General features: G+C 35.5%; 1 non-coding gene across 1 annotated transcript; it reads left to right on the plus strand.

Moving 5' to 3' along the window:
• Nucleotides 1-464: 464 nt before the first annotated feature.
• LOC130942358 (small nucleolar RNA R71) lies at nucleotides 465-572 on the plus strand. The gene has a single exon (XR_009070931.1). It is a non-coding gene; the product is annotated as a small nucleolar RNA R71 (small nucleolar RNA).
• Nucleotides 573-25263: the final 24691 nt, after the last annotated feature.

Here is a 25263-nt window from a genome sequence, read left to right on the forward strand (position 1 = left end):
GGTCTCTCTTGATTCTTCCATGAGAAATTTGGGTGATTTCTCCATGAAGAATTATAGGTGTTTCCATAGGGTTCTCCTAGGTAATTCACCTCTTCCATTGAAGGGTTCTCAGGATCATAAGCTTCTTCTTCAGAGGAAGCATCCTTAGTACTGCTTAGTGCATTTTGCATTCCAGACAGACTTTGAGAAATCAAATTGACTTGTTGAGTCAATATCTTATTCTGAGCCAAAATGGCATTCAGAGTATCAATCTCAAGAACTCCTTTCTTCTGACTTGTCCCATTGTTCACAAGATTTCTTTCAGAAGTGTACATGAATTGGTTATTTGCAACCATCTCAATGAGCTCTTGAGCCTCTGTAGGTGTCTTCTTCAGATGAAGAGATCCTCCAGCAGAGCTATCCAAAGACATCTTGGATAGTTCAGAGAGACCATCATAGAAAATACCTATGATGCTCCATTCAGAAAGCATGTCAGAAGGACACTTCCTGATTAATTGTTTGTATCTTTCCCAAGCTTCATAGAGGGATTCTCCATCCTTCTGTCTGAAGGTTTGGACTTCCACTCTAAGCTTACTCCATCTTTGTGGTGGAAAGAACTTTGCCAGGAAGGCATTGACTAGCTTTTCCCAAGAGTCCAGGCTTTCTTTAGGTTGAGAGTCCAACCATATTCTAGCTCTGTCTCTTACAGCAAAAGGGAATAGCATCAGTCTATAGACCTCAGGGTCTACCCCATTAGTCTTGACTGTGTCACAGATTTGCAAGAATTCAGCTAAGAACTGATGAGGATCTTCCATTGGAAGTCCATGGAACTTGCAATTCTGTTGCATTAGAGAAACTAATTGAGGTTTAAGCTCAAAGTTGTTTGCTCCAATGGCAGGGATAGAGATGCTTCTCCCATAGAAGTCGGGAGTAGGTGCAGTAAAGTCACCCAGCACCTTCCTTGCATTGTTGGCATTGTTGTTGTTTTCGGCTGCCATGTGTTCTTCTTCCTTGAAGAATTCGGTCAGGTCCTTTAAAGAGAGTTGTGCTTTGGCTTCTCTTAGCTTTCACTTCAAGGTCCTTTCAGGTTCAGGGTCAGCTTCAACAAGAATGCCTTTTTCTCTGCTCCTGCTCATATGAAAGAGAAGAGAACAAGAAATGTGGAATCCTCTATGTCACAGTATAGAGATTCCTTGAAGTGTCAGAGGAAAAGAAAAATAGAAGAAGAGAAGGTAGAAGAATTCGAACTTGATTAGATAGAGTTCAAATTGTGCATTGAGAAGGAGTAGTACTCCATAAATAGAAGGATGTGGGAAGGAGGGAAGAGAATTTTCGAAAATTCAATAAAAAAAATGTTGATAATTTTCGAAAATTGAAAGTGGAAAAGAAATCAAGTGATTTTTGAAAAAGATTTTGAATTTAGAAATTAGAAGGATTTGATTGAAAACTATTTTGAAAAAGATGTGATTAAAAAGATTTGACTGAAAAGTTATGGTTTTAAAAAGATGTGATTGAGAAGATATGATTTGAAAACAATTTTAAAAAATTTGATTTTGAAAATTAGTGACTTGCCTAACAAGAAAAGATATGATTCAAACATTAAACCTTTCTCAACAGAAAAGGCAACAAATTTGAGATGTTCAATCAAATCATTAATTGTTAGTAAGTACCTTTGAAAAAAGAAAGAAATTGATTTTGAAAACATTTGATTGAAAAGATATGATTTGAAAAAGATTTGATTTTGAAAAACTTTGAAAACTTGAAAAAAAAATTGATTTGAAAACAAAATCTTCCCCTTAGCACCATCCTGGCGTTAAACGCCCAGAATGGTATACATTCTGGCGTTTAACGCCCAAAATGCACCCTTTTTGGGCGTTAAACGCCCAACCAGGTACCCTGGCTGGCGTTTAAACGCCAGTCTGTCTTCTTCACTGGGCATTTTTGAATGCTCAGCTTTTTCTGTATAATTCCTCTGCAGTATGTTCTGAATCTTCAATTCCTTGTATTATTGACTTGAAAAGACACAAATAAAAAATATTTTTGGATTTTTAATAATCAAAATGCAACAAGAATCAAATAACAATGCATGCAAGACACCAAACTTAGCAGTTTGTATACTACTGACACTATATGAGACACATAAACACTCAAGTCAAAAGAATTCAAAGATCAGAGTAAGAAATCATCAAAAATTACTTGAAGATCCTTAAGACACATGAATGAATGCATGTAATTGACACCAAACTTAAGATGAGACACTAGACTCAAGTAAGAAACATAAAATCTTTTTGGTTTTTATGATTTTGTGAATTTTTTTGTATTTTTCGAAACTTAAGTGGAAAAAAATATCAAAATTCTTAATGAGAATTCCAGGAATCAGTGCAATGCTAGTCTAAGACTCCGGTCCAGGGATTAGACATGGCTTCACAGCCAGCCAAGCCTTCAAAGAAAGCTTCGGTCCAAAACACTAGACATGGCCAATGGCCAGCCAAGCCTTAGCAGATCATTGCTCCAATAGCAAGATTGATAGAGATCAACAAGCTATTGTGATGATCAGTTGAAACCTCGGTCCAATAAGATTAGACATGGCTTTTCAGCCAGCCAGATTTCAACAAATCATCATGAAACTCTAGAATTCATCTTCAAGAATTTCGAAAAAAAAATAAATGCCTAATCTAAGCAACAAGATGAACCGTCAGTTGTCCATACACAAGAACAATCCCCGGCAACGGCGCCAAAAACTTGGTGCACGAAATTGTGATCAATACTTTTCAAAACATAAACAATCCCTAGTAATGGCTCCAAAGACTTGGTGCTCAATACCATGGCAAAAACACAACTTCGCACAACTAACCAACAAGTGCACTGGGTCGTCCAAGTAATAAACCTTACGCGAGTAAGGGTCGATCCCACGGAGATTGGTGGTATGAAGCAAGCTATGGTCATCTTGTAAATCTCAGTCAGGCAGACTCAAATGGGTATAGTGATAAACGAATAAAGCATAAAGATAAAGATAGAGATACTTATGTATATCATTGGTGTAAGAGCTTCAGACAAGTGTATGAAGATGCCTTCCCTTCCGTCTCTCTGCTTTCCTACTGCCTTCATCCAATCCTTCTTACTCCTTTCCATGGCAAGCTCGTGTAGGGTTTCACTGTTGTCAGCAGCTACCTCCCATCCTCTCAGTGAAAATACGTCCCTGATGCTCTGTCACAGCATAGGCTAATCATCTGTCGGTTCTCGTTCAGGCCGGAATAATATCCATTGATACTTTTGCGTCTGTCACTAACGCCCTAGCCTACTAGGAGTTTGAAGCACGTCACAGTCATTCAATCATTGAATCCTACTCAGAATACCACAGACAAGGTTAGACCTTCCGGATTCTCTTGAATGCCGCCATCAGTTCTTGCCTATACCACGAAGACTCTGATCTCACGGAATGGCTGGCTCGTTTGTCAGGCGAGCACTCGGTTGTCAGGCGATCAACCATGCATCATGCAATCAGAAATCCAAGAGATATTCACTAAGCCTCAGATGCTTGTAGAACAAGAGTGGTTGTCAGTCACCTTGTTCATGGGTGAGAATGGTGATGGGCGTCAATCATCACCTTCATCAAGTTGAAGAACAAGTGATATCTTGGACAAAGAACAAGCGGAATTGAATAGAAGAACAATAGTAATTGCATTAATACTCGAGGTACAGCAGAGCTCCACACCTTAATCTATGGTGTGTAGAAACTCCACCGTTGAAAATACATAAGCATAAGGTCTAGGCATGGCCGAATGGCCAGCCTCCCAAAGAGGGTTCAATCATAAAAACATGATCAAAAGATTCATGAAAATACAATAGTAAAAGGTCCTATTTATAGAAAACTAGTAGCCTAGGGTGTACAGAGATGAGTAAATGTCATAGAAATCCACTTCCGGGCCCACTTGGTGTGTGCTTGGGCTGAGCAATGAAGCATTTTCGTGTAGAGACTCTTCTTGGAGTTAAACGCCAGCTTTTATGCCAGTTTGGGCGTTTAACTCCCAATTAGGTGCCAGTTCCGGCGTTTAACGCTGGAATTTCTTGAGGTGACTTTGAACGCTGGTTTGGCCATCAAATCTTGGGCAAAGTATGAACTATCATATATTGCTGGAAAGCCCAGGATGTCTACTTTCCAACGCCGTTGAGAGCGCGCCAATTGGGCTTCTGTAGCTCCAGAAAATCCACTTCGAGTGCAGGGAGGTCAGAATCCAACAGCATCTGCAGTCCTTTTCAGTCTCTGAATCAGATTTTTGCTCAGATCCCTCAATTTCAGCCAGAAAATACCTGAAATCACAGAAAAACACACAAACTCATAGTAAAGTCCAGAAAAGTGAATTTTAATTAAAAACTAATAAAAATATACTAAGAACTCAACTAAAACTACCAAAAACATACTAAAAACAATGCCAAAAAGCGTACAAATTATCCGCTCATCACCGAACCATTGTAAGATAATTCTTTGGACTCGGGTTCATACCTTGATCATGGTTTCTAGTGATCCATGCATTGGCATAGAATTCTTGAACCATTAAAGTTCCGACTTGTTGCATGGGGTTGGTTAGGACTTCCCAACCTCTTCTTCGGACTTCATGTCGGATCTCCGGATACTCATTTTTCTTGAGCTTGAAAGGGACCTCAGGGATCACCTTCTTCTTTGCCACAACATCATAGAAGTGGTCTTGATGGCTCTTGGAGATGAATCTTTCCATCTCCCATGACTCGGAGGTGGAAGCTTTTGTCTTCCCTTTTCCTTTTCTAGAGGATACTCCGGCCTTAGGTGCCATTGATGGTAATGGAAAAACAAAAAGCTTATGCTTTTACCACACCAAACTTAAATATTGCTCGCCCTCGAGCAAGAGAAGAAAGAAGAGAAGAAGAAATTATGGTAAAGAGGGAGAGATGTAGGTTCGGCCAAGTGGGAGAAGAGGGGTTTGTGATGTGTGAAAATGAAGTAGAATGGAAGGGTATTTATAGGGAGAGGGGGTAGTGTGTATTCGGCCATTTAGGGTGGGAATGGGTGGAAAATTGGTTTTGAATTTTTGAAGGTAGGTGGGGTTTATGGGGAAGAGTGGATGGATGTGAATGGTGAAGGGAGTAATTGGGAAGAGGAATTGAGGTGATTGGTGAAGGGTTTTGGGAAAGAGTGTTTATTGGGAAGAGAGATTCAGAGATTGAAGTTGTTGGGAAGTGTGACATGGGGAAGAGTAAAATAGGATTAGGAGGTAAGGTGGGAATATGGTAGGTGGGGATCCTGTGGGGTCCACAGGTCCTGAGGTGTCAAGGAATTCCATCCCTGCACCAAATAGGCATGTAAATTGCCTTTGCACACCATTCTGGCATTTAAACGCCGTGTGGTGCACATTCTGGGCGTTCAACGCCCATGTAAAGCATGTTTCTGGCGTTGAACGCCAGTTTCATGCTTGTTTCTGGCGTTCAGCGCCAGCTTTTCTTCTCTGGGCACATTCCTGGCGTTCAGCGCCAGAATGTTGCCTGTTTCTGGTGTTCAGCGCCAGAATGATGCTCTGTTCTGGCGTTGAACGCCAGCCAGATGCATCTTACTGGCGTTGAACGCCAGCCTGTGCGTCCTCCAGGGTGTAAATTTTTTCTTCTGCTGTTTTTTATTCTGTTTTTAATTTTTATGATTTTTTCGTGACTCCTCATGATCATGTACCTAATAAAACACAAAATAACAATAATATAGAATAAAATAAAAATTAGATAAATAAAATTGGGTTGCCTCCCAACAAGCGCTTCTTTAATGTCAATAGCTTGACAGTGGCTCTCATGGGGCCACAAGGTGATCAGGTCAATGTTGTATAGTCCCAACACCAAACTTAGAGTTTGGATATGGGGTCTTGACACCAAACTTAGAGTTTGGTTGTGGCCTCACAACACCAAACTTAGAGTTTGACTGTGTGGGCTCTTCTTGACTCTGAACTGAGAGAAGCTCTTCATGCTTACTCTCTTTTGTCACAGAGGGATGACCATGTGCCTTAAACACAAGGTAGTCCCCATTCAATTGAAGGACTAATTCACCTCTGTTGACATCTATCACAGCTCCTGCTGTGGCTAGGAAAGGTCTTCCAAGGATGATGCAATCATCCTCTTCCTTCCTAGTGTCTAAGATTATGAAATCAGTAGGGATGTAAAGGCCTTCAACCTTTACTAACACGTCCTCTACTATTCCATAAGCTTGTCTCAATGACTTGTCTGCCAATTGTAATGAGAATAGGGCAGGTTGTACCTCAATGATCCCCAGCTTCTCCATTACAGAGAGTGGCATAAGATTTATCCCTGACCCCAGATCACATAGAGCTTTTGCAAAGGTCATGGTGCCTATGGTACAAGGTATTAAGAACTTGCCAGGATCTTGTTTCTTTTGAGGTAGAATTTTCTGAATCCAAGTATCCAGTTCATTAATGAGCAAGAGAGATTCACTTTCCCAAGTCTCATTACCAAATAACTTGGCATTCAGCTTCATGATAGCTCCTAAATATTGAGCAACTTGCTCTCCAGTCACATCTTCATCCTCTTCAGAGGATGAATAGTCTTCAGAGCTCATGAATGGCAGAATGAGATTCAATGGAATCTCTATGGTCTCTGTATGAGCCTCAGATTCCTTTGGATCCTTCTTGCTTGAGGAACGTCCCAGGAGGTCTTCCTCACTAGGATTTTCGTCATCCTCCTCCCTTGTGCATTCGGCCATATTGACTATGTCAATGGCTTTGCACTCTCCTTTTGGATTCTCTTCTGTATTGCTTGGGAGAATACTGGGAGGAGTTTCAATGACTTTCTTACTCAGCTGCCCCACTTGTGCCTCCAGATTTCTAATGGAGGATCTTGTTTCACTCATGAAACTGAAAGTGGCCTTTGACAGATCAGAGACTACATTGGCTAAATTAGAGGTGTTTTGTTCAGAATTCTCTGTCTGTTGCTGAGAAGATGATGGATATGGCTTGCTATTGCTCAGCCTATTGCGTCCACCATTGTTAAAGCCTTGTTGAGGCTTTTGTTGATCCTTCCATGAGAAATTTGGATGATTTCTCCATGATGAGTTATAGGTGTTTCCATAAGATTCACCCATGTAATTAACCTCTGCCATGGCAGGGTTCTCAGGATCATAAGCTTCTTCAGAAGCTGCCTCTCTAGTACTGTTGGATGCATGTTGCCATCCATTCAGATTTTGAGAGATCATGTTGACCTGTTGAGTCAACACTTTGTTCTGAGCCAATATGGCATTCAGAGCATCAATTTCAAAAACTCCTTTCTTCTGAGGTATCCCATTGTTCACGGAATTCCTCTCAGAAGTGTACATGAATTGGTTGTTTGCAACCATGTCAATGAGTTCTTGAGCCTCTTCAGGCGTTTTCTTCAGGTGAATAGATCCACCTGCAGAATGGTCCAATGACATTTTCGAAAATTCAGAGAGACCATAATAGAATATATGTAATATGGTCCATTCTGAAAACATGTCAAATGGACATCTTTTGGTCAGCTGCTTGTATCTTTCCCAAGCTTCATAGAGGGATTCACCATCTTTTTGTTTGAAGGTTTGAACATCCCTCTCAGCTTGCTCAGCTTTTGAGGAGGAAAGAATTTATCCAAGAAGGCAGTGACCAGCTTATCCCAGAGTCCAGGCTATCCTTGGGTTGTGAATCCAACCATATTCTAGCTCTGTCTCTTACAGCAAAAGGGAAAAGCATGAGTCTGTAGACTTCAGGATCAATTCCATTCGTCTTTACAGTCTCACAGATCTGCAAGAACTCAGTTAAAAACTGATAAGGATCTTCAGATGGAAGTCCATAAAACTTGCAGTTTTGTTGCATTAAGGCAACTAGCTGAGGTTTCAGCTCAAAGTTATTGGCTCCAATGGCAGGAATGGAGATGCTTCTTCCATCAAACTTGGACGTTGGCTTTGTGAAGTCACCAAGCATTCTCCTTGCATTATTATTATTTTCGGCTGCCATCTCCTTCTCTTGTTCGAAAATTTCTGAAAGGTTGTTTCTGGATTATTGTAATTTAGCTTCTCTTAATTTTCTCTTCAAAGTCCTTTCAGGTTCTGGATCAATTTCAACAAGAGTGCCTTTATCCCTGTTCCTGCTCATATGAAAGAGAAGAAAACAGGAAAAGAAAGAGGAATCCTCTATGTCACAGTATAGAGATTCCTTTATGTTAGTAGAAAAAGAAAGGGGTAGAAGAATGAAGAAGAATTCGGATTTTTAGATGAAGGGAGGTGAAGAGAAGTGTTAGTAATTAAATAATTAAATAGAATAAGAAAAGAGAAGGAGAATTTTCGAAAAACTTTTGAAAAAGGAGTTAGTATTTTTCGAAAATTAGAGATAAGATGTAATTAAAATTAAAACAATTAATTAATTAAAAAGATTTTTTTTGAAAAAGAGAGAGGTATTTTCGAAAATTAGAGAGGGAAAAGTAGTTAGGTGATTTTGAAAAAGATAAGAAACAAACAAAAAGTTAGTTAGTTGATTGAAAAAGATTTGAAATCAAAATTTTAAAAAGATAAGAAGATAGGAAGTTAGATAAGATATTTTGAAATCAAATTTTGAAAAAGATAAAATTTTAAGAAGGATAAGATAAAAAGATAAGATAAAAAAAATTTGAAGAAAAAGATATTTTGAAAAATATTTAATTTTTAAAAAGACTTAACTAACAAGAAACTACAAGATAAGATTCTAGAATTTAAAGATTGAACCTTTCTTAACAAGAAAGTAACAAACTTCAAATTTTTGAATCAATCACATTAATTGTTAGCATATTTTTGAAAATTAGATATAAAAGCTAAAAAGATTTTTGAAAAATAATAATTTTTTAAAATTTTCGAAAATAAAAAAATGAAAAAGATATGATTTTTGAAAAAGATTTTGAAAAGAAAAGATTTTTTAAAATTGAAAATTTGACTTGACTTGTAAGAAACAACTAATTTTGAAAATTTTTGACTAAGTCAATTCAAATTTTCGAAAATTTGGAGGGAAATAAGGAAAAGATATTTTTTATTTTTGAATTTTTAATTATGAGAGAGAAAAATAACAAAAATACTCAATGCATGAAATTTTTAGATCAAAACAATGAATGCATGCAAGAATGCTATGAATGTCAAGATGAACACCAAGAATACTTTGAAGATCATGATGAACATCAAGAACATAATTTTGAAAAATTTTTGATGCAAAGAAAACATGCAAGACACCAAACTTAGAAATTTTTAATGCTTGGAAAATATGAATGCAAAGATGCACATGAAAAACAAGAAAAGACACAAAATAAGAAAACATCAAGATCAAACAAGAAGACTTACCAAGAACATCTTGAAGATCATGAAGAACACTATGAATGCATGAATTTTCGAAAAATGCAAGAAAAATTTTTAAAAGCATGCAATTGACACCAAACTTAAAAATTGACTCAAGACTCAAACAAGAAACACAAAATATTTTTTATTTTTATGATTTTCTATTTTTTTTTTTGTATTTTCATTAATTTTTTTCGAAAATAAAGTTTGGAAAAACGAAAAATAAAAGAAAAATTTTTGAAAAAAAATTTTTGAAAAGAAAATTACCTAATCTGAGCAACAAGATGAACCGTCAGTTGTCCAAACTCGAACAATCCCCGGCAACGGCGCCAAAAACTTGGTGGACGAAATTGTGATCACATGCTCTTTGTACTTGTATGAAATTTAATAATTGCCTTTATTTGAATTCACAACTCCGTTCAACTAACCAGCAAGTGTACTGGGTCGTCCAAGTAATAAACCTTACGTGAGTAAGGGTTGATCCCACAGAGATTGTTGGTATGAAGCAAGCTATGGTCACCTTGTAAATCTCAGTTAGGCAGATTAAATTGGTTTATGGTTTCGAAAATTAATAATAAAAAGAAAATAAAAAGGGATAGAGATACTTATGTAAATCAATAGTGGGAATTTCAGATAGGTGTATGGAGATGCTGTGTTCCTTTTGAAACTCTACTTCACTACTCACTCTTCCTTCAATCCTTCTTACTCCCTTCCATGGCAAGCTGTATGTAGGGCATCACTATCATCAATGGCTACTTTTAATCCTCTCGGGAAAATGGTCCTATGCGCTGTCACTGCACGGCTAATCGTCTGGAGACATCACCCTTGGTTGATAGCTACATCCCATCCTCTCAGTGAAAATGGTCCAAATGCTCTATCACACCACGGCTAATCATCTGTCGATTCTCAATCAGGTTGGAATAGAATCCATTGATTCTTTTGCGTCTGTCACTAACGCCCATCCTTCAGGAGTTTGAAGCTCGTCACAGTCATTCAATACCGGAATCCTACTCGGAATACCACAGATAAGGTTAGACTTTCCGGATTCCCAAGATCCTACTCGGAATACCACAGACAAGGTTAGACTTTCCGGATCCTCATGAATGCTGCCATCTATCTAGCTTACACCACGAAGATTCTGTTGGGGAATCTAAGAGATATGCGTCCGGCCTAAGGTAGAACGGAAGTGGTTGTCAATCACGCGCGTTCATAGGTGAGAATGATGATGAGTGTCACGGATCATCACATTCATCAAAGTGTTGTGCAACGTATATCTTGGAATAAGAATAAGAGGGAATTGAATAAAAAGTAATAGTAATTGTATTGAAACTTGAGGTACAGCAGAGCTCCACACCCTTAATCTATGGTGTGCAGAAACTCCACCGTTGAAAATACATAAGTAAAAGGTTCAGGCATGGCCGAATGGCCAGCCCCCTGAGTGATCAAGAGACCGAATAATCAAAGGCTAAACAGTCAAGAGATTAAACTGTCAAAAGATGTCTAATACAATAGTTAAATGTTCTATTTATAATAAACTAGCTCCTAGGGTTTACATGAGTAAGTAATTGATGCATAAATCCACTTCCGGGGCCCACTTGGTGTATGCTTGGGCTGAGCTTGATCTATCCACGAGCTGAGGCTTTTATTGGAGTTGAACTCCAAGTTATGATGTGTTTTGGGCATTCAACTCCGGATCATGACGTTTTTCTGGCGTTTAACTCCAGACAGCAGCATGTACTTGGCGTTCAACGCCAAGTTATGTCGTCAATTTTCGAATGAAGTATGGACTATTATATATTGCTGGAAAGCTCTGGATGTCTACTTTCCAACGCCGTTGAGAGCGCGCCAATTGGAGTTCTTTAGCTCCAGAAAATCCATTTCGAGTGCAGGGAGGTCAGATTCCAACAGCATCAGCAGTCCTTTCGTCAGCCTTTTTCAGAGTTTTGCTCAAGTCTCTCAATTTCAGCCAGAATTTACCTGAAATTACAGAAAAACACACAAACTCATAGTAAAGTCCAGAAATGTGAATTTAACATAAAAACTAATGAAAACATCCCTAAAAGTAGCTTGAACTTACTAAAAACTACCTAAAAACAATGCCAAAAAGCGTATAAATTATCCGCTCATCACAAATGCATTTGGATCCTTTGATGTGAAATCTTCTTGGTTGCCCAAGAGCATTAAAATCATGAACAACTTTATATAATTTACCATCATTACCAAAAGACCTAGGAAAGATGAAGCATTGAGGAGGATCATGACCATTTTTATTGCACTTGTAGCACTGATTCTTGCTCACTGATTTTTGAGGTTTGCTTAATCTTTTTGGTTTGAAAATCTTGGAAGAGGAGGCTTCAGATTTTTTAAAGTTTTGTTTAAAAACTGCCTTATTTTCCTCTTTGAATCCAAGTCTAGATTTTTCAGATCCAAACCTTTGACTAGCTAGCAGTTTGTTCAGATTTTGAGAACCTTGAACAAACTTTGCTAAGTCTTCATTTAAGTTTTTTATTTGTTCATTCAGCTTTTTGTTTTCAGAAATCAAATCAGTGGAAGTAGTAACTTCATGCTTGAGTTTGAATTTTTCTAATTCAGCTCACAAGGCAGTGTTTTCTTCTTTTAAAAAATTTTCATTTACAGTTTCATTTGCCTTAACCTTTTTTAAAAGAAGGTCATTTTCAATCCTCAAAGCCTCATTTTCTTTCTTGCATTTTGCATACTTGTCCAAGAGTTTCTTGGAATTGACAGAGATGTCTTTGATAATATAGTGCAGTTCATCAATAGATAAGTCAGAAAGATCTACCTCATTTTTATCATCATGGTCTGCCATCAAAAATAGCTGAGCTTCTTGATCTGAGCTCTCTGAGTTGGTGTCGTTCTCCAAGTCTTCCCATGTTGCCATCATCACCTTCTTTTTGTCCTTTTTGAATTTTTCGCCTTTCTTAAGTTGAGGACAATCTGACTTGAAGTGACCAGGTTCCTTGCAGTGATGGCATGTGAACTTGACTTGATCTTTCTTGACATCTTTGGATGAGGAGCTTCCTTTGCCTTTGCTTTTGAATCTCAGTAGTCTTCTCATTTTTCTTGCAAAGAGCACCATTTCTTCATCTGAGAAGCTGTCATCAGATTCTTCTCCTTGGACTGTCATTTTTTATTTTAGTGCTATACTTTTCTTTTTGTCATCTTTGTCTTGAGACATGTGAGTGGTTTCATATGCCAGCAGCTTGCCTCTTAGCTCATCATAGGTGATTTTGATCAAATCGTTCCTTTCAGAGATGGCTGTGCTTTTTACTTCCCATTTTTTAGTGAAACTCCTCAGGATCTTCCACACTAAGGTTTCTTCAGAGTAGCTCCTTCCCATGGCATCTAGATTATTGATGACTATTGAGAACCTTTCGAACATTTGATCGATGCTCTCATCCTCCTTCATGCTGAACATTTCATATTCCTTCATCAGCATGTCAATTCTGGTCTCCCTCACTTGCTTGGTGCCTTCATGAGTGAGTCTGAACTTGTCCCATATTTCTTTAGCTGTTTTGCACCTTGACACTTTTCTGAACTCTTCAAAATTGATTACACAGTGCATCAGGTTGATTGCCTTGGCATTGAGTTCAACCTTCTTCTTTTCTTCCTCTGTCCACTCATTGTCTTCTTTAGCCACAACTTCTCCATCATCGTTCTGTTTGGTGAGAACATCTAGTCCATTGAGGATGATCTTCCAGATGTTATAGTCGATTGACTGCACAAAGATTCTCATTCTCTCTTTCCAGTAAGTGTAGTTGCTGCCATTGAAATAGGGAGGTCTATTATTAGTCTGCCCTTTAGTGAAAGTGAAAGCCACGATGTTGAGATTCATGTTGTTGGCCATGGATCTTTACTCCAAGCTGTGAAGCTTGACTCCTTGGGACCTGGCTCTTGATACCAATTGATGGTTCTAGATGAACTTGAGAAGGGGGGTTGAATCAAGTTAGCTTAAAATTTAGAGTTTCAAACTCTGTTGCAGTAGAAGCTTAAGTTGCAGGAGATTATTTGAAATTATCTCATACGCAGAACATTAAAAGAGCAGAGAAGAGAGAAAGGAGGCCAGCATGTATCCTGGTTCGGATTCTCAGTGCCATGAATCCTACGTCCAGTCTCCACCACAAACCATGGTGGAATTTTCACTATAATTCTCAGGTTACATACACCAATACTATTGAATTAATTCCTAATTCAACTAGTATCTACCCCTAAGCTTTCTTCCCAAAGCTTAGCAACCCAAAGTGCTGTCCCAACTTGGAAGGGGAATCAAACAGATTCAGACTTCACCCAGTGCTATCCCAACTAGGCAAGGGGAACTAATCCTAGTTCATACACCCAAATTACATCAAAAAAATAGTGGCTATTTTGCATCACTCTTGTCTTTTCTCTCTTAACTTTTGAACCTCACATAATTGCCTTTTCTCAAAACAGAAAATAACGCAAGACAGCCATAACACAAAGATCAGAATTAAGCTTGAGTAGAAGAAAGAGATTCCAACTCGGTGTGAGAGATGGTGCTCTGAGTGTGTGTGCTCTCTTTTTTGTTTTCAAATGATGAAGTGAGACTTCTTATATATCTTCTATATTTTCTTCATTTTTGCCTCTTCCATTTTCTTGTACCAGCTGCATGTTGGAGCTGTCTCAGCTGACATGCAGTCCTTTCTTCATCTTGTTCCACCACCTCTGCTATCCGAGGAGCTCGTCCACCACCTCTGTGGTCCTTTCTTTGCTTTCTTCCTTGGCATGCTTCTTCTTTTGTATTCTGCTCCATTTTCTTGTTGCTACTGCTCTTTGCAAGCTTGCGTTGTGCACAACCACGATCCACAGTAGTGCTTTGCTGATTTTCTTGGGTTAGTGGGGGTTTCCTTGTGTCCTTTCTTGCTTTTACAGAGCCACACCTGTCCTTGCATGATACAGTTGTCCTCATATTGCTTTTAGCAAATAAATATAACTATTTAATTTGCTGAACGGTGCTATGGAAAGTGTTGGACTTGTTTACAGCACCAAGGAACAAAGTGAGCCATTCTTCTATTTGCTGTGTTGGGCTGATGCAGCATGAACTAGAGTACTTGGGCCTGTAATAATAAAAACACTCATCAAACAATATTGGGCTTTTAATCCAAAATAAATGTTTGTCATCATAAATTAACCCAAAATCAAACTAGGCTTAACATATACAAATTTATAAATTTTATACAGTAAAATAATAAAATTGTATTTTTAAAAATTAAATTTAACAAATATTATATTATGTTCATATCAAAATAAATTATTTTAAAACAAAAATAATATCGTATAATATAAAAAATATCAATTAAAATATAAAAGTATAATATAATACTATTAATTTCACTCTAAAATATATATGTTTTTATTATAAACAATAACTTTGGACCGGGGTTGAATAACCCAAAAATATGGCCCGAAAATAACACCGAATAAAATGATGAACTTGAACTCGATAAATATGCTTTGAGTTTGGACCGAGTTTAAGCTGGGTCGAATCTTAAACATCCTTAGTTAAATCGTCACCCAAAAAATATTGTTGAAGGAAAGAATTTGACAGCTGTTCGATTGGAAGAAGAAATATAAAATTGCTCGAGCGAGAGATATGATGTCTGCAAAGTTACTCTGACACTCGAATTAGAGGAGTGTCCATTAAAGGATGCAAGAATTTAGGATAGAATTATATCTTTTCGAGAGATTGATTACCTCCTTTATATACTTGAGTCGTACTTAGTATATTTTGTTGTTGTCATCTTCCCGCGGATGATCCACTTTTAGATTCGGAGAAAAAACCTCTATCACTGATTTTTTCTAGAAACATCTAGTATCTATAAAGAACGAACACTTAGCTGAGTTGTTGTGTTCACGTATCAAATACATTTCAGACATGACACTCGTCTAACATGTATGTCTGTTATGTTCAATCGTATCTTAATAAAATATATAAAATTATTTTTTGTACACATTTAAATACATCTAAATACTATCACATATCAATACATCTAATCTTATTTTTAAAATAAATTTAAAAATAATATATATTATTATTTATTAAAATAAAAAATATTTAAAATATTTTATAGAATTAAAATAAAATATTAATAATAATTAAAATATTTATATTATATATATATGTCTTTATATCTTATAAAATTTTAGAATTTGTATGTCAATATCTCGTATTATATCTTATATCATATCAGTACTTTATAGTCTAGTACGAATTCTTAGGTAGCGTTTGTTTTCAGGTACTGAGACAGAGACTGAGAGACTGAGATTCAGTATCGTGTTTGTTAGTTTAGAGACTGGTACTAAAATTTCTGTCTCTGTCTCCAAAATTTCAGTATTTCAGTACCTCCAAAAAGTAGGGACACAGGGGACTGAAATTTTTAGAGATAGAGACTGAAACTTTAATAACATTTTATACCTAAAATACTTTCATTTCAATCAATTAATTCCAATTTTACCCTTTGTGCAAATTAAATTAGAGTTCCATTCTTGTTTCAATTTCTGTCTCCCATTTTACACCAAACAGAATACTGATATTTGTTTCAATCCCTATCTCTTAGTCTCTGTCTCTTAATCTCAATCTTTCTGTCTCTGTCTCTCCACCAAACGCTACCTTAGTGTCCCTGTCACGTGGCCATGCGGCCAGCTTATCAGTGGGCCTACGTGCTTTGAGTACCGGTCCAGAACACTAATAAAATCTTAAAAATAAAATTAATAAGTTTATTAAAATTGATAAATTACATGAATGGTTGGTAGCACTAAATTTTCAATAGGCACAATTGGTATAAATTAGTATGCTGATGGTCCATAAATACCAAGGCGCATCAAAGATGGTGGCTCCAAATATATTCATATATTATAATAATACTAATTAATTAAAAAAGTGTTCAATTATTGTAGTAAACTAATATGTTGGATTTGTTGCGAAACAAATACTCTGGATGTCTTTCTTATTGTATTCATATGTAAGACAAACGTTTAGTTTCAAAGACAAACGTGAAGAGGATACGTTAGGACATATTCATTATTTATCTATTGAGATATAAATTTTGGATAAATATATTGATATATAAATGTACACAAATACATATTTTAATATTCTTTCAAAATATTAAGATACAAAAATACAATTAATTATACATAATTTTTATATTTTTATTTTTATTAATTTTATATCATTAATTTTTATACTTTTATTTTTTATTAATTTTTTTATATTTTATTTATTATTAATTTTTATTAAATACAAATTTTTCTAATTTTATTATATTTTATTTAATATTTTATTAACTATATATAATATACATACACTAATAATTTATATCTATATTTTTAATATTTATATTTTTGTGTCTCCGTCTCAAAATAAAAAAACATAAACCTAACGCTACCTAAAGGGATCATGGAGACCTTGTGGCTATTGGCTAAGATTCAGGATTTTTTTGAAGATGAGAGGTTCAATTTTTCGATAGTGCAAAAAGAAGTTAAATGTGGAGTTTGAACTAAGACAAAATTTAATATACACATTTCTTAATTCACGATATATTTAAGAAATTTTTGTAACATATTATTGATCAAGTTTTTATGCAGCCTTTTAAAATTTAAGATATTTGAAAACGATTTAGTTTTTGACCAACTTGGGACCTATATTCAATTTTGCCTTTTAGCCTTTTTTGGTTTTGTCTTCTACAAACAACTTGGCGGCACTACTTTTTTAGAAATCGGCATGATCAGCGGATTCAGATCAGTGTGATTATAGTTAAAGCTTAGTTTCATAAAATTTTTATCTTTTAAAAGTAATTTATACAAATTAATTTTTAAAATTAATTTTTTAAAAATTAGGATAAAGTATTAAATTAGTTTTTTAAGTTTGAGCATAATTTTATTTTGATCTTTAAGATTTAAAGTATCTTATTTAAATCTAAAAAAATTTCATTTAGTTTCAATGCAGTCCCACTATGATGTCAAAGTTAAATAATTAACGAAATATCTTACATGACAGCAGTACAAAAACAAGGTCGATAATTTGAAGAATAAATACAAGTTTCAGAGATACAAAATCAATCGTGAATGTATCAATATATTATTTTTCTTATAATTTAAATAAAATATTTTCTATAGAACTAAGAAAAATGATAAATAAATGTATTGATGCATCTACGGTTGATTTTGTGCCTCTGAACATAAATACATGAGCTTTTTATTATTACCAAACGCAAAACAAAATGTTTCTATTTTAAAAAGTATAAACTATTAAACCACTCTTCCACCTTAACCCTCTTCCACCTTAACCCATGACAACAGATTTTGGTGCCACAGATCACATTGCATCAAATTTGTCTTGGTTTATTTCTTACACAAAAACTTCTCTTATTATTGTTCATTTACCAAATAGTTCTCAAATTACTATTTCTTATAAAGGCATTGTTCAATTTTCACCATCATTGGTTCTTCATGATAATCTTTATCTACTTCATTTTAACTTTAATATTATCTCTATCTCAAAAATTACTTCAGCACTCATATGTGAACTTACTTTTTCATCTTCTTCTTGCACTTTACATAGCAACAATTTGGGGATGGTTGATTTGGGCAGAATGAGAGATGGATTATTTGTCTTTGAACCCAATTTTGGTAAAAATCGATCCACTACACATTCCATAAATTTCATCCAATCCACACCCATTACACCTTCAAATATATGGCATTTTCGTTTAGGACACCTTTATGGACAAATACTTAATCATTTAAATAAACAATTTTCTTTTATCTCTATGTATCATGATGAGACTTGTGACATTTGTCATCTTTTTAAGAAAAAAAATTTTCATTTTCTCAAAATTTTAACAAAGCCAATGCAAATTTTGATTTATTACATTTTGATATTTGCGGTCCGTTTCGACAAAATTATATTCATAATCATAAATATTTTTTTATTATTGTTGATGAATTTAGCTGCTTTACATGGGTTACTTTATTAAAATCAAAAGGAGAAGTGCAAAATCATGTAAAAAATTTTGTTACTTTAGTTGAAACACAATTCAACTCTAAAGTCAAAACTATTCGTTCCGATAATGGACCAGAATTTATTTTACATGATTTTTATGCTTCAAAGGGCATTATTCATCAACGTAGTTGTGTTGAAACTCTTCAACAAAATGGAAGAGTAGAATGCAAGCATCAACATATTTTGAATATAGCTCGTGCTCTTATATTTCAATCTAATTTACCATCATCTTTTTGGTCTTATGCTGTTAAACATGCTGTTTATTTACTTAACAGAGTTCCATCATCCGCAATTAATTTTAAAATACCATTTGAGATTTTATTCAATCATCCACCAAATTATCATGACCTTAAAGTTTTTGGATGCTTATGTTTTGTTTCTACCCTAATGGCAAACAAATCAAAATTTGATCGAAGAGCCAAAAAGGCTGTGTTCATTGGCTTTCCACATGATTTTAAAGGATATATTGTTTATGTTTTAGAAGATAAAAGAATTGAGATTTCTAGAAACGTGATTTTTTATGAAATGATCTTGTCCTTAGTCACCAAAAACGTCCAATTCCATACACCCACCCCAACATTGCCAAACACACCTTCTCAAAAACAAGATTCAGTTAGCCTTCCAATTGAACCCTCACTCATACCCATTGACCCAACTCCATCTAATTCTCTATTTTCTCCAACAACCTCTCCTTCTTCCTCACTGTCATTTCCTAACCAAGTTGAACCCATGACCACCGAATCTCTTTCAAGGCACACACCCTTCTCTCCTTCCGCACTAGACACCAGTCCACCATCACCTTCTCATTCTCCGTCACCTTTTTTACCACCTGAGCAACCACATCTTCGTCATTCCGACCGGCCTCACCGACCTCCAATATATCTCTCTGATTATTTGTGTAATTCCTCTCTCATCTCTATAAATCAATCTCCTTCAAAGTGCAAGTATCCTTTATCTTCAGTCATGTCTTTTTCTTCTCTTTCATCTTCACATAAAAAAGTTTCTTTTATCTCTACATTCTGAGGTTGAGCCAAAGTCTTTTAAGGACGCCAATCAACACTCTAATTGGTGTAGTGCTATGAAAGATGAGTTGGATGCTCTTGAGCTGAACAAAACTTGGCGTCTTCTTGATTGCCTTGCGGGGGTTAAGCCGATTGGCTATAAATGGGTCTATCGCATCAAACGCAAGCCTGATGGTTCAGTTGATCTATATAAAGCACGCCTTGTGACTAAAAGGTTCACTCAAATTGAAGGTGTTGATTTCTTAAAAACTTTTTCCCCTGTTGTCAAGCTTGCCACTATCATATTAGTTTTGGCATTAGCCTCTATGAAGCATTGGCTCATACATCAGTTGGATGTCAATAATGCTTTCTTACATGGGGATCTTTCTGAGGATGTTTATATGACTCTGCTACCCGGATTTACATCTCCTCAACCGAATCAATGCTGTAAGCTTCTAAAGTCACTGTATAGTTTACGACAATCTAGTCGTATGTGGTATGACAAACTTTTTCATCTTTTGCTATCTCATGGATATCAGCAGACCTCATCTGATTATAGTCTATTTGTTAAATTCATTGGTGATCAAATTTCTATCCTTTTAGTCTATGTTGACAATATTGTTCTCACTGGCAATTCCATTTTTGAACTTGCTGCCATTAAGTCTATTTTACACCAACACTTCCGAATTAAAGACTTGGGCCAATTAAAATATTTTTTGGGTATTGAGGTTGCTCAATCAGTGAAGAAAATTTTCTTATCTCAGAAAAAATATTGTCTTGTTCTTTTGGAGGATTCTGATTTATTAGGTGCTAAACCTGCCTCTATTCCAATGGATAGTACCACAAGACTATATCAAGACAAAAGTCTCCTGCTATCTGACCCTTTTGTATATCGCCGTTTGGTTGGCCGTCTTATCTATCTCACCACTACTCGACCGAATATCATGTATGCCACTCAACAATTAAGTCAATTCATGGCATCTCCTACTGAATCTCATCTTCAAGCTGCCAAGCATGTGTTACGATATCTGAAAACTAGTCTCGACAAAGGACTTTTTTTTCCAAGGGAATCAGAAATTCAACTTCTCGGCTTCAGTGACTCTGATTGGACCGGATGTCCTGACACTCGCCGATCTTTAACATGTTATTATTTCTTCTTAGGCAGTTCTTTAGTCTCTTGGAAGACCAAGAAACAAACCACCGTTTCCCGCTCATCTACGGAAGCAGAATATCGTGCACTTGCCAACACAACTTGTGAGTTTCAATGGATACTAAATGTGTTACAATTTTTACGCATCTCTCTTATCCGCCCACCAGTTTTATATTGTGATAATTAGGGTATTCTTCATATCGCTGCTAACCCGATTTTTCATAAACGGACCAAACATTTAGAGGTTGATTGTCACTTGGTTCGACAAAAAGTTCAAGTTGGAGTGATGAAACTTCTCTCAATTTCCTCTTCTGGGCAACTAGCTGACATCTTCACCAAGCCTTTATCTTCTCAACCCTTCCATCTTAATCTAAATAAGCTTAGTGTTCTTGACATCTTTCATCCTCCAGCTTGCGGGGCGTATTAAACCACACTTCCACCTTATCCCATGACAACAATAAAGACGTCTCACGGCCCACAAATTCAGCCTAACAGAATACACAAATTCAATTATAACTTTAGTCTTTATCTTATCTTATCTTTATCTTGTCTTTATCTTTATCTTATCTTTATTTGCTTTTATCTTTCATAGGTCAATACTTTATATATACTTAGTTTTACCTTCATAGTTTACAATTTTCAATCAATCAACAATCAATAAAATTTTTTTATCTTTTCTTTTCTTTCATTATTCTTTCACAATTTTATTATCTTTGTATACTTTTTATGTACTCTTGCTGTTTTATTATAGACATCTCTTTAAAAAATTTTATCAAATCAAGTATATATATTTATATATAATATTGGGCCACAAAACAAATTAGAAATTATAATTTTCTAATATTTACTTCAATCAATAATTATGTGGGATCCTAGTTTGACATACAACAAATAAGAATTCAATTTTTGGAAAGACTAGAGGGGGATTAAAAAATTGTTTATTGTTGACTCAAATATAAATGTAAACGAAAAATGTTCGTCATTTAATATTTGTTATTTTTATATATAAATATTTAATTGTCTATTATCACATCAATAAAAATAATTAATTTTAAATTTCATGTTTAAAAGTTCATTTAAACACTAAATCAGATTAGATGACATCGTATAAGTTTTTTACTATCAAAGTAAACTTATATAAAATAATTTAGTCAATAAAATTCTTTCTTTTTAATTTTGAGGTAATTACACAAAAATTGAGTTCAAAATCTCTAATTAAAGTGTGGTAACTTTTAGTGTAACCACGATTCCTAGCTAGTGCAAATTAGGGGTGTGCAAAAAAACTGGTTTAACTGAACTGAACTGAAACTGAATTGAAACTGTTTTAAATAAACCAGTTTTTTTTTAAATAAAAAACTGAATTGAAACCATAGTTTTTTATAAAAACCAGTTTATTAAAAACCAGTTTTTATGGTTCAGTTTAGTTTTAAACCAAATCAAAACTGGTTTATTCACATCAGTAACTTCAATTCAATCTTCCAAACTCAAAAATTGAAAATGTGAAAACTGAAAACGCAAAAACCCTAATCGCGTTTCAACATCCTCTCTCGTCTCTCCCCTTCTGCCGCCGCAACCAACCGACCGCTGCCACCGTCAGAGCCGCCGTCGTCGAACTATTCGCCGCCGTCGCTCACTGTCGTTCACCATCGTCTGACACAGTATCCTCTCTCCCTTGCTGGTTGCTGCCGTCGCTACCATTCCTCTCTCATCTCTCCCTTGCTGCCGCCGCTACCAACCCACCACCGCCATCATCACCGTCGCTACCAACCCCTGCTGCTGCCATCTAACACAGTAGGTAATCTCTTTTCTCTTATGTTTTACTATGATTGGAAGCAGGGGAGACAATACTTTTTTACATAGTCAATTAGTAAGCCATTTCTACAGTTACCCATTTCTCTTTTCTGATTCGGAAGCTTTGAATTGTTGATGTTTACTTGTTTTAGCCTGCTAGATCCAAAACCTGAAATTTGGTTGGTATGGTTTGTGTACTTTTTGTGATTTGCTGTGCTGAATTGTGTTTTTGTTAGTGTGAGTTGAATGGATTTGGTGTTTTTTACATTAAGGATGTTAGAGAAAGTTTTGGATTGTTGAAGAAATCTCTGGTCAACCCGTTTGATCAGATGTTGATGGGAATGCAGTTTGAACTAGCTTGGTTGTGTAAAAGATTTCTCAATCTCTCCTTCCCTCCCTCTCTGTTTCTCTGGTTTTTCATGGTTTACCTTTTTTGAAGTAGAAAGTTTTCCATTATTGATGTGCTTTTTGCTTCAGTTAAAATGCTGTTAAATATAGCGTTGGTGACATACTATTGGACTATAATATGTGCCATTCATAATAGTATGTAGGGTCTGAATTTACAATTTTACTTTGTTGAGGCACTAAAAAATTGGGTAAAAACAAAAGGAAAAAAAGATTTTCACTTTGTTTAGATTAATTGAATTGTTATGTTTGTTGTTTGTGTGTGTGATTAATTTCTTTTTTCTCTTTTCCTTGAGTTCAAACAAAGTACATTAAAATACTCTGTATTTGGAATATTCTTTTATAAGAAGAAATAGTATTTGGTATCTTCCTGCTTTGTGTATGAATCAGGTTATTTCTCTCAATTGTAGTAGAGATGATGTTTGAAGAAGGAAGAATAAGAAAACAGTATAAATTATGCAAATCTGTACCACCATTGAATGAAAAAATGGATATAAGATATTATAAGGCGAGATTGTGAGAAATAGGGAATGTCATTATAGTCTATTTATACAGCTCACTTACTAGTTTTTCAAAGATTTGTTTAAGACTTTAAATATTTTTATATGGATTAAAATAATTTGGGCTCACGTGGTTAATAATCGCCTTAGTGAACATTTATTGAAAGTTGAATACAAAAATAATAGTATATGTCAATGTGTCTTTATAAAAAAGTTTGAATTAAATGTAGAACCATTTAATGGCCCTTATTTTTACATGATATGATATGATATGATGATAAATAAATGCTCATCAAGTTGCTTTTGGGTTTGTCCACTTGGCAGGCTCTGATGCATTTGTAGCTAAAGTTTCATCATCACCACCACTTTAAATTTTAAAGCCAAAACATTTGTGTGTGAATGAGTATATATAAGTAGTGAAGTTCTTAGGATTGTTTGTCCCTATTGCTAACTCCTGAGTGTGTTTGTGGCATTCTGCTTTGTGCTATACACATAGACATAATAGTTCTCTTTCTGCCCAATTAATGTGTTGGTATGCAATTTGTAGAAAAGCTTTCTGTCAAATCTTATAAACTTTGTTTTATAATTCTGGTCTATATAGTTTCATTCCAGTTCACTGTTAGTCTTAACTGCGCTATTTCTTCTGTTTGCTTTCCAGTACTCTTACGTTTGCTTATTGTTGATGTTGTTGTAGACTAGATGAGGTGAAAGCTCAGAGAGCTCTAGAATACCCTTGCATTGTTGACTTGCAAACTGGTTCCTGCGGCTTCCTTTTTTGAGGCGTTTCTCAGATTTCTAAAGAGAGCATTGCTGAAGAAAAAGTAAGTTCCAAACTTGGTCTAAGTAACCCTGTTAGTGTTAGCATGTACTGATGTATTTATTACTTCATAGTTTGTGTCATTTTATTTATTTATTTTCCTTTTTAAAGTGTTGTTGCTCCCTGCTTTTTAAACTTGGTCTAATTAGTTATTTAATTTACAATTAGGTTTGTTGCTCATATTAAAAATGTCTGAGAGAGAGGAGTATTCAAATCCTGCTATTCCTCCTGCTCATCTCTCATTACCTCCTCAACCTAGTGGACCTAGTGGATCTTTTGGGCGTAAGAATCGATCAGAGATATGGGAACATTTCATTCCAATCGAAGGGATAGAGAAGTATGCAAGATGTAAAAACTGCAACGGTCAAATAAAATATGCGGGGGGAACAAGTGCTATGCGGCAATATTGGAAGCGATGTTTTGAATCGAACAACGAACAGAGCAAGAGACAAAGGATAGAAGGGGGAACAAGTGGTCTTATATCCTCACCGAGTGTTACAAAGTTTGACCAAGCAGTAACTCGAAGTATCCTTACTGAGATGTTTGTGACTGAAGAGCTACCTTTCCGATTTGTAGAAAGAAATGTGTTTCGAAGGCTCTTGCATAGCATGCAACCTAAGTTTAAAATCCCTTCGCGTACTACATTGGCCCATGATATACTTTCTTTTTATGAAACAGAGAAAATGAAGTTACAAAGTTATCTCTCTCATCATTGTCAAAAAGTGTGCCTTACAACTGACACTTGGACGACATCGAGTCAAAATTTGACTTATATGTCTCTAACGGCACACTTTATTGATAATGATTGGAAGTTGCAAAAGATATTGAATTTTTGTCGGGTTGAGGGTCATTCAGGAGAGGTACTTGGTAGAGCTATTGAAGGTTGTTTGGATGCTTGAAAATTGCATCAAGTTTTTACTGTAACGGTTGATAACGCAACTTCTAATGATGGTGCAATTTTATACTTGAAAAAGAGATTAAATGCATGGAATAGTCTTGTTTTAAAGGGGGACTATCTTTATATGCGTTGTTGTGCTCATATCCTAAATTTGATAGTAAAAGATGGCTTGAAAGAGATTGATGATTCAATTACAAGAATTCGTAATGCAGTCAAATATGTCAAGTCATCTCCTATGAGATGTGAAAGCTTCAAAGCGTGCATTGAGCGGTAGAGCGTCAATTATAAAGGGCTTGTTTCTTTGGATGTTGAAACTCGGTGGAATTCGACATATTTAATGTTGGAGGC

Source organism: Arachis stenosperma, chromosome 7, assembly GCF_014773155.1.
Source record: "Arachis stenosperma cultivar V10309 chromosome 7, arast.V10309.gnm1.PFL2, whole genome shotgun sequence".
Taxonomy (NCBI): domain Eukaryota; kingdom Viridiplantae; phylum Streptophyta; class Magnoliopsida; order Fabales; family Fabaceae; genus Arachis; species Arachis stenosperma.